We start from the raw sequence: 11,675 nt of genomic DNA on the forward strand, positions 1-11,675 counted from the left end.
CTCAGTGATTATAGCAAGGGAATATGCCTAGCATAGCAATCCCTTGTAGCAGATTCCCCCAATAAGAGACAGGACTCAAGTTGAGGGTAAAAATAGAACTCTCTGGCTGCTAGCTTGCAGCCCTTTTTATTAGGTGCTCCCATGAAGGGGAGGGACACACACAGTAACGTACATTAGCCAATCACACAATAGTTACATCCCACACATAGCCCTCCCCTCTACCTGTAAACTAATTATCTGTACACACAGGAAAATAAAATTATCATAGGTAGGGAAAATACAGTTTTTACACAACATTCATAACTCCCAAAATATACATCACATTCGCATAAAAATACATATTCACAATCAATCCATTCAGGGGAACAACATACTCAAAAATCATACGAATTGGACAAGGGGTTCAAAAGTTAGTTCAAATGTGCATTTGACCTTCTGGAAGCATGGTTTTACAGGGCCCTCTATCCTGGAGACAATGGGGGGAAGTAATCCAATTATCCAGGACTAGAGGCAGACTCCATTAACCACATGGTTGCAAAACGACATAAAACACTTTAAAATACATAAAGTCACATTTTACACATAACACACATACATTTCACATATCCCCAGATAGCTCAGGTCTGAGTGCACATTATTAGGTGAATGGCACTCAGACCAACCGAATACAGTTTAATCGCCATGGAGCCAAAGTCTTTAATCACACGAATAGGCTCCATGGCATAGCTATCTGGGTTACCACAGCTCACACAGGGCAAGTACCAAATGACCCCACTGTATTTAAAGGGCCAGAATGAGTGACATACACTCTGGTATGGCCGAATACTGTTTTTAAAGGGCCCAATCTCCCAGGGCCATAGTCCAAAGGCAGCAGGCGGGCAGCCAGGCTTCTCCAATGCAATGTGGCGAGATTGCTCTCGTCACAAAGTCTATGGCGGTTCGTCCGGTTCGCCCGTTCGCGACATCACTATTTATAATAAGGACATGCTCGACATTACTATTTATGATGCAGTGAGTTATAATATGGACAATTTCTGGTTTTGCAATATTAATAAAAATAATACATTCTCATCTATTTTCAGTGATTTTATGTTTCAGCCGCCCAAGCCTTTAAATTGTGTCCACTATTGTCTCCTTTGATCTTAAAGGGACACTCCAGGCACACAGACCACTTCTGCCCATTGGAGTGGTCTTGGTGCCAACTCCCATCACCAATAATTACCTTGCAGGGTTAAGTCCTCCTCTAGTGGCTGTCTATCAGACAGCCACTAGAGGGACTTCCGGGTTCTTAGAACACGAAAAGTCATTTAATCTAAGCTGGACGTACTCACGCTATGCATGACGACCTCCAGCGTCGCCGGAATCCCCATATAAATGCTATCCTATGGAGAGGTCAAATGGTCATTAGGTCCCACCCTCCCCCCCCCCCCCCCGTCTCCTCCCCACCCCCTGATGGATATGTTTTCCTGGCACTAGAGAGTCCCTTTAACTCCCCTTTTCCACTTGTTTTTTTAATTTTTTGTTCACTGTCCAGAAGGGCTACAAAGTTAATAGACTTAGAGTTATTTACTAAATGCTAAATGGTAATGAATAAGATCTGAATATGACAATCCCTGCTAACGTAGCTGTGACTGATACCGGAGAAACTGACGGAAGCGAAGCACAGAGAGATGGACACAGGTTTCTTCAGGAAGGAAGAGATTCTTTATTGGATCACCGATCGGGACTCAGAGGGACTAGCGTCACCAAAATACCACAAGTTCTGAGCCCCGGACAATAGTGCAGGCTCCTTATATAGGCACATAACTCCTCCCATATTAAGCTCCACCCGCACATTCTCTTGACCAATCAATACAAATAAGAATTAACTTCCTGCTTGACCGCATGGCCTGTCCAGCACAATGGAGGAGGGGAATACTACATCCTGTATTCTTGCACATGCTCCGTACACTACTGATCTTATCTTGCCTCGTGCAACCAACTGATCGATACGTCAGCATATGCACGTACACATGCCACGTGGTAATCTCGGCCTACTAAATTTATTTTTACCGAGATTCCACCACATTCCCCCCTTTGATGCCTCTTGATATTTCACAATTACTTGAGGCATCACTTAACCTTGGTTTGCATACACCGCAAGTTACCCTGAACCAGACCAGACTTAACTTATGATGTGAATCTTCAACACTCATCTTCCTGCATATTGGTTCTCCCTGATCTAGAGCCTCATATTTATAAATTGCCATTATCTGTGCAGCAGCCTTCCTCTCTGCTATATTTTCTATCAGGCTTTGCACAGACCTAACTACTAAGGGTATAAGACACGGCAGGAGTAGACACAACATTAAAATCAGTAGGACTCCACCTACCACTGCCTTAAGCCCTCCAAACCACTCATACCAGCTACCAAACCAACTACTTGGATTATACCCTTTCCATACCTGAGTAGGCACATGCGCTAGTTTAACCATATGGCTAGTAAGCTCAGCTATTGCTTGCCCTTCGTCATCTATTTGAAGACAGCAATTGCTCAGGTTAAACTTCCCACATACACCTCCCTCTACTGCCAAAAGGTAATCCAAGGCTAATCTATTTTGGTATACTGCTGTCCTCATCCTGGTATTGTGCTTCGCTAGAAGATTGAGCGCTTGTGATGTCTCGTTAGTAATAATCTCAACCACCGCCTGTAATCGTATAATACGGTTGAGCATATAAATAGGGGTTCTATAACCAAAGGTACCATCTTCTGCCCACGTGGCTGGCCCATAATAATCTATAATACGCTGGGGAGGCCATTCATTATCTTCCCAGGCGCCTATCTCTATGGGTCCCCTTTTCTTCCTATGATTCACATCATATACTTTAACACCTAAAGTCTCACCTGTTTCAATAGGTAACAAGAAGAAGGATGGTTTGAGCATACCTAACACACATGCCCCTTCCCAGTCCTGTGGCAACTCCGAATAGGCTTTCTTACCACAGATCCAGTACAAATTTGCTGGGGCTCTCCAGGTAGATGTGATGGATAAATCAAACCACACATCCTTTAAATTGGCGTATCTAGCAAACGGGTTAGATGGTTCTGAGACATTTGAAGCCGACCACCAAGTTGTATTCTTTGTATCATCATCATAAGCTTTTTGCCATAGACAAGTTAATTCTCCTACAGAAGTATTATACATTATTCCTTTCCTTGCTATGCAAACATAACCTATGATGGAGGTCTTTAATCTCCACTCAGATTTACCTCTAACACTCATATGATAATCGGCTTGTGTAGATATTAGTTGGTCAACTGCCTCAGAACCGGACATTACCTCCTTTGCTTCCCAAGGCCATTGGTCTCCCATGTTAGTACCTCCACACACATAGCAGCTGGTAACATTAAGACTACTGGCAATACTTTCGGCTAAATCAATGAACAGGTTTTTAGCATTATGGGGGATCTTATTATCTATACTCATCTCTTCATAAAAGGAATGGTATACTTGATGAGTTTGGGAGGATACCGTATCAGTCTCTATCCCTATAAACAATACTGTCCCAGGATCTAAACCCGTCCCGTATATTTGAAACCCAAATAAATTGCCATACTTGTCTAAGAACTTGTCGGGATTATTTATAAGTATATGGACTGGATTGCATTCCATAGACTTACAATATGGGCTGGTAGGCAACTTAGTCACTATCATGTCTTTGTCTACTGTCTGTCCCCAAGTTGCCCACCCCACACAAGACCAATATGGGCAAAAGTTATAGTCTCTATTTGGGCATCTAGGACTCACATATTTATTTTTACTACTGGGACAAATATATTTATCATTAGACCCATACATCCTCTCCCATCTAAGATCCCCACATACATTCCACGGCTTTCTACCACTTGATATCGCCTTACACGCATCAAATAGCAGAACACCCGAAGAATGTACGGATTCTAACACCGTCTTATTAATTAGGGTCCCCTGAGGATCTCCATTCCTGAGAGTCAACCAAATTGTACGAGGTTGATACTCCGGACTGAAGCACTTAGGTTCTCCTACTCCTAAATGACACACACTATAGTCTATATTAAGGTATCTACATCTTGATACATCTCCTTTACACTCGTATTGTGAATGCCAAATTAGGGTTTGGGAAATATGGTTACCTGTTCTTGTAGTCTTAATGCATACCTCACAGCTAGGAGTGTCGGTACCTCTACCTTCCTGAATATAAAAATACACATAAATAAACATTATCATCAACACATCTTTCGCCGTCATCCTCAGTCTTCGTCCGTGCGAAGGCACCTCAGCTTCCAGGATGTAAGGGCTGCAGGGAATGGAGTTCTGCTCGTCTTCACAGGAGTCCCTTCGAGACTTTCCCTGGCTTATACACTATACGTCGGTGGGCGGACAGGCTTTATTATGGCCTTCTCACTCACGCACCAAATCCTTGAAACCATAAAATTTTGTAATCCACAATAGTTCCTCGTTACTCCGACTGAGTCGTGCGTTTTAACCGGATCTTGCAGGGATTCTCTGGATCTGCTGTAACTTGCCAAGAATCGACTGCTGCTGGTTTAACCCTGGAGTGATGTATCCACGGAGTCACTTCGGCTACTTTTATCGCTGTAGGGGTAGACAAAAGAACAACATAAGGACCTCTCCACTTGGGCCCTAACGGTACATTATTCCACTCTTTAATCCACACTTGGTCTCCTGGATGGTAACTATGAACAGGGGGATAAATATTCACAGGTAATCTATCTTGTACCCATTTCTGTACCTCCTCCATAGTCTTACCCAACTCTACAACCTGCTGCCGGGTAATTCCTTCTCCCAACTGACTCAAATCCCCCCTTAAGTTACCAAGTACGGGAGGTGGTCGCCCATACATGATTTCAAAAGGAGAGAGACCCATCCTTCTGGTAGGGGTACTGCGGATTCGCAATAGAGCTATGGGTAAGAGAACGTTCCACTTAAGTTGGGTTTCCTGACACATTTTAGCCAACTGATTCTTAATAGTTCTATTCATTCTCTCTACCTTACCAGAACTCTGGGGTCTATATGCTGTATGAAGCCTCCACTTTATACCAAGCATATGAGTCAGTTGTTGTAGGCACTGATGAACAAAAGCTGGACCATTGTCCGATCCTATAGAACAGGGTAGTCCATATCGGGGTATTATTTCTCGTAGCAGGAATCTCACAACTTCTCCTGCTTTCTCTGTACGAGTAGGACATGCTTCTACCCAGCCTGAATAGGTGCACACAATTACCAGCAGGTAACGATGTCCACCCGATTTAGGCATCACTGTAAAGTCAATTTGTAAATCGGACATGGGGAGTCCCCCCATAAACTGGACTCCTGGTGGCTTTACTGGTCCTTGTCTTGCATTATTTTTAGCACACGTTACACATCTTCGTACAATGGCCTGAGTCAAGTTGGACAATCTTGGTATGTAGAAATGTTTTCTGAGAGATTCTTCTGTGCTGTCTCTCCCAGAATGTGTCCCGTTATGATAATTTTGGACAATTTCTACCGCTAGTGATGCTGGTATGACTATTCTTCCATCTTCTAGCTGATACCACTTGTTCTCCAAATACTTTCCTGGTTCAGTCTTTAACCACTCCTCTTCTTGAGCTGTATAAACTGGAGTCCATTGGGACAGTGGAGTTGGTATAAGAGCAGCTATATGCCCCACATACTCCTGTCTTCCTGATTCAGCAGCACGCTTGGCTGCACTATCTGCCATCCTATTTCCCTTGGTTACATCACCATCTCCTCTCAGATGCGCTCGACAATGTATGATACCGACTTCTTTCGGCTCCCACACTGCTTCCAATAGTTGTAGGATTTCAGCTGCGTATTTGATTTCTTTGCCTTCTGAATTCAGTAGTCCTCTTTCTTTATACAAAGCTCCGTGGGCATGAGTGGTTAAAAACGCATATTTGGAGTCCGTGTAGATGTTCACTCTTAAACCTTCAGCCAATTGTAACGCTCGTGTCAGTGCTATCAATTCTGCCTTTTGTGCTGATGTTCCTTTCGCCAGTGGCCGAGCTTCTATCACCTTGTCTATTGTTGTTACTGCATATCCTGCATAGCGGATCCCTTCTTTCACATAACTACTGCCGTCGGTATAATATTGAACATCGGGGTTCTGGATGGGAAAATCACGAAGATCTGGTCTACTTGAGAATACTTCATCCATTACTTCCAAACAATCATGTTGACTTTCAGTAGGTTGTGGCAAAAGGGTAGCTGGATTTAAAGTGTTTACAGTCTCTAAATGCACTCTGGGGTTTTCACACAACATTGCTTGATACTTGGTCATACGGCTGTTACTAAACCAATGATTTCCTTTGTAATCCAACAACGTCTGTACTGCATGTGGGACTCGTACATAAAGTTCTTGACCCAGAGTGAGTTTATCGGCTTCAGCTACTAGCAGGGCGGCTGCAGCTACGGCTCTTAGACAAGGTGGAAGTCCGCTGGCCACTGCATCCAATTGCTTAGACATGTAGGCAACAGGTCTTTGCCATGATCCCAAGTACTGTGTCAATACTCCCACAGCCATTCTTCTTTGCTCATGTACATACAGGTAGAATGGTCGTGTGTGATCAGGTAGACCTAATGCTGGGGCACTCATCAAAGCCTTCTTCACATCTTCAAATGCCGTTTGCTGTTCTTGGGTCCATAAGAAGGGGTCGTGCTCTGTACCTTTGATAGCTGCGTACAGAGGTTTTGCCAGTATCGCGTAGCTGGGAATCCATATCCTACAGAAGCCTGCTGCCCCCAAGAATTCTCGCACTTGTCTTCTATTCTTGGGTATCGGTATTTGGCAGACAGCTTCTTTTCTCTCTGGCCCCATAATTCTTTGACCTTCAGAGATATGGAATCCCAGATATTTGACAGTTGGCAAACACAACTGAGCCTTCTTTCTAGACACCTTGTATCCTGCCTTCCAGAGAATGTGTAGTAGATCGTGCGTTGCTTGCTGACAGATTTCTTTTGTAACTGCTGCTATCAACAAGTCATCTACATATTGTAACAATACACACTCTCCTGGGATGGACTCGAAATCCAGTAGATCTTGACTTAGGGCTGAACCAAATAGGGTAGGTGAATTTTTAAACCCTTGGGGCAGTCTTGTCCAAGTCATTTGGCGTTTTGAGCCCGTTACAGCGTTCTCCCATTGGAAAGCGAAAATACATTGACTTTCTGCGGCAATTCGGAGGCAAAAGAAGGCATCTTTGAGGTCTAAGACTGTAAAGTAAGTAGCCCCGCCCGGAATTAAAGCAAGCAGGTTATATGGATTGGGTACAACTGGATGTATACTAACAACCGCATCATTGACTGCTCTCAAGTCCTGCACAGGTCGATACTCATCTGTACCGGGCTTTTGAACAGGCAGCAATGGGGTGTTCCAGGGGGAAGTACAGAATTTTAGGATACCATACCGTATGAACTTATCCAGGTAGGATTGGATGTTCTTCTTAGCCTTCTGCGGGATGTGGTATTGTCTTAGGCTCACTGGATAAACCCCAAGTTTTAGTTCAATTTTTATAGGTGGAATATTGCGGGCCAGTCCTGGTGGGTTGTTCTCTGCCCAAACTCCTGGTATGTTAAATAATGTCTCATCACTCCTAGGGTTTTGGCTAGTCAACGCTGTATAAAGTCGCCACTCTTCTTCCTTTGGTACGGATAATGTCATGATACCTGAAGGTCCATTAAACTTTAAGGATGTTGTTCCATTTGGTAGGAACGTAATCTGCGCTTGTAATTTTGATAGCATATCACGTCCCAGCAATTGGACTGGACATTCAGGCATATAAAGGAATTGATGTTTTACTACGTGGCCTCCCAATGTACAGAGTCGACTTTTAAGAACCGGTTTTTCAGCACTTCTTCCAGTTGCTCCTATTACAGTAATAGTCCTTCCAGATGGAGGAGCAACTAGATTAGTCACCACTGAATGTTCAGCACCAGTGTCGATCATGAACGCACTCCTTTTTCCCCCTATTGATACATCGACCATAGGCTCCGCTCGACCAAGGGGGATGGAGCCCGGTCGGTATCAATAGTCCTCCATGACCGTGTCAGCCAATCCTACAAAGTCCCTACCTTCTCTATCGCGGGACCTTTGCGCTGCTGGAATATACCTGTCTTCCCTAACACTTCCTCTGTTCCCATTACTCCTTCTATTACCATTACTCCCTCCGGGGCCTCCTCTACCTCTCGCTCTGCCTCTAAAGTTTCCATAACCTGCCCTGGGTTGGTCTCTCTCGTACTGCTCTCTTTGTGGACATTCGTTCCTCCAATGCCCTTCTTCCTTGCAATACGCGCACTGATTCCTACTCAAAGGCTCCCTACTCCATCTACTATCGCCTCTATCTGGGCCCCGTCTATCTACGCCTGCGATCGCTACCGCTAGCATATCAGCCTTTCTACGCATCTTGCGCTCTTCCTCTTTCTTACTTTCTGTTTCCCTGTTCATGTATACCTTATTCGCTACCTCCATTAGTTGGGTGACGGACATACCTGCAAACCCTTCTAACTTTTGTAGCTTGCGCTTAATATCTCCGTAAGCTTGGCTGACAAAGGCGGAGTTCACCATTCGGGAATTGTCTGCGTCTTCCGGATTAAAGGGGGTATACAAGCGGTATGCCTCCAATAATCGGTCATAAAAGACACTGGGCGCTTCATCACTTTTCTGAATCACCTCAACTGTCTTCGACATGTTAATGGCTTTCTTTCCTCCGGCTTTCATGCCAGCAATTATAGCGTCTCTATAGGCTCTGAGTTGAACCATATCAGCACCATTTACATTCCAATCGGGATCGGTGTTGGGATAATGTGTTGCGGCCCATGCTGATGGATTGGCTTGGTTTAAAGTACGGGCTTTATCCTCTAGTGCTTTAATGGCCGCTTGATTAATTCTTGTCCTTTCCTCATTGTTGAATAAAGTCATTAATAACTGCTGGCAATCAGCCCATGTCGGGTTATGTGTCTGTACTATTGAGGTGAACAGATCAGTCATAGCTTGTGGTTTCTCAGTATACGAGGAATTGTGGGTCTTCCAATTTAAGAGATCGGTTGTCGTGAATGGGACATATACAAAGACTGGGTCAGCATGTGCCATTTGGCCTGCGGCATCGATATAGGCTGGCCCAGGATTCAGACGAAGAGGCATCTGATAGTGTTTTAATTGTTGGGCACCGGTCAACTGTCGGGTCTGTATGGGGCTACGTGGAGGGGCGTCAGTCATAGGTTCCAGTCGGGGAGAAATAGGGTATGGGGATATGGGAGCTTGGTTTTGGGAAAAGGTTGTAAATAAAACACTTCGAGCCGAGCTAGATGAAGCTTGACCGGAAGTCTGAAGTGGCGCCAAATCAGGATATTCGTTTTTAATGGGGGTTGGTTCTGATTCCGGAAGGGGAGATTTAGTACGAGGGGGGGTGGATCCTGTACTGGAGGAGGAAGCGGAAGTGGATGGGGGTAATGAGGGGAGGGTTGCAGGACTTCCTGCATTTGCGTCACTTCCTCTTAACGGAAAGTAAGGGGGCGGCAAAGGGATCTCGGACTCAGGGGGCGTGTCCAAAATGGGCCTAACACCAGTCCTAGTGGACAAACAAGTCCTAGCTACCATGAGGCGACATTGCTCCTCGTGGCATGTCTGGAGCCATTTTGGCGAGTCATTTACGGCCTGTCTCCAACAATCAATATAAGGAAACTGGCCGTAAAGTTCAGGCCTACCTGATACAGCCACGTGTAAGCGCTGTACCAGAGTTGGATCCAAACTGCCACGTGGCGGCCATGCCGCAACCAAAGTAGGCCACTCCCTAGTACACAAAGTGACCAAACGTACAGGAGACATTTTAACCCCAAAATCACAAGTTTTGAATCCCTTTTTAAAATTCTTCACCATACAACCTAAGGGATCCGGGATCGTTGACTGCGACGCACCCATACTTATCAATGGAACGTCGTCGACAACGAATACTATACACGCGTACTATTCAACAATCACACCCGTTTCCTCTGGCAACAGCACCACGTGGTACAGTTACCAAGTGAAACGTACACAATAACACAATAAACACTCAGGGAATTCCCGTACACACACAGCTGTTACACCAGTCACTAGATAATCAATATTATGCCCTTTGGCGTAACTATACAGTCACCCACGCTATAATTCTCTATATACGAATTACCCGTCTATAACACACCCCAGTAACATCGTCTTTTACAAATAGCGGTTACAGTACGGTTAGCATAGGTCAAAGCACAAGTTAAGGTCACAATACAATTATTAGTGGTTATGGTGTTAAACATGCAATGGACGACAATGATTAGTACTTATATACAGTGTCAGTAAATATACAGGGTTATGGTACCGTGCACTATGATACAGCAACACACTATTAACACTCTCGCTAGACGGCTGAGCTCGCGCTATCTAACAAGATATACACTTTACTAAACAATCTTTATCACATTTACAATTCCCAACTAAACTATTGGCCAGTACCTTGAATGGACTACCTAAAACTATATACACCCGTTTTGGTTAGCCACACTGCCCAATCACCACATATAGCGAGCTAGAGAACCGAATTTACACAGGCGCCTCTTAGTCGCACTATCAAAAGTCTAGTGGGTTCCAAATTTACACGCCTTCCCACTTAGCCCAGATAGGTTGAGATCTAGCGAACCGAATTTACACAGGCGCCGCTTAGTCTCCCGGTCCCTCCGACCTAGCGAACGTAATATACACCCTAGAACGCTAGTCTAGACAAGACACCGGTGTCCGGCTAGGGCTATTTACACCAGGACCCCGCCTGACTAACAAAATCAAACGGTCTGACTAAAGAGCGTTCGATCGAGCGGTGCGCCTTCGCTCCTTCCCTCCGACAGAGGGGGCAGATACACAGATTCAAACCCCTTTGGGCCTACCGCACAATCGGTATACCCCTAGTGGGTTCTGCCGTCTAAAACAGCAGTTGTCTTACCTCCTCGTTCCTGAACCTGAGTTCACACTCATCGACGGGGACACCCCAGCACTTCTCACGTAGAGGCCGATGATCTCCTGGACAACAGACCAGTGGCGCCGAGACGAAGGGAGGTCCACGCAGAAGTTCAGGGGTGCAGCCGTAGAGAACGTGGGCAAAGATAGACCGTCTCACGCCTCTGCCTCTCAGCTACCGTTGAACGATGAGCTTCCTGGCCAATGCACCAAATGATACCGGAGAAACTGACGGAAGCGAAGCACAGAGAGATGGACACAGGTTTCTTCAGGAAGGAAGAGATTCTTTATTGGATCACCGATCGGGACTCAGAGGGACTAGCGTCACCAAAATACAGCAAGTTCTGAGCCCCGGACAATAGTGCAGGCTCCTTATATAGGCACATAACTCCTCCCATATTAAGCTCCACCCGCACATTCTCTTGACCAATCAATACAAATAAGAATTAACTTCCTGCTTGACCGCATGGCTTGTCCAGCACAATGGAGGAGGGGGAATACTACATCCTGTATTCTTGCACATGCTCCGTACACTACTGATCGTATCTTGCCTCGTGCAACCAACTGATCGATACGTCAGCATATGCACGTACACATGCCACGTGGTAATCTCGGCCTACTAAATTTATTTTTACCGAGATTCCACCACAGACTCACAG

Source organism: Pelobates fuscus, chromosome 8, assembly GCF_036172605.1.
Source record: "Pelobates fuscus isolate aPelFus1 chromosome 8, aPelFus1.pri, whole genome shotgun sequence".
Classification (NCBI taxonomy): Eukaryota; Metazoa; Chordata; class Amphibia; order Anura; family Pelobatidae; genus Pelobates; species Pelobates fuscus.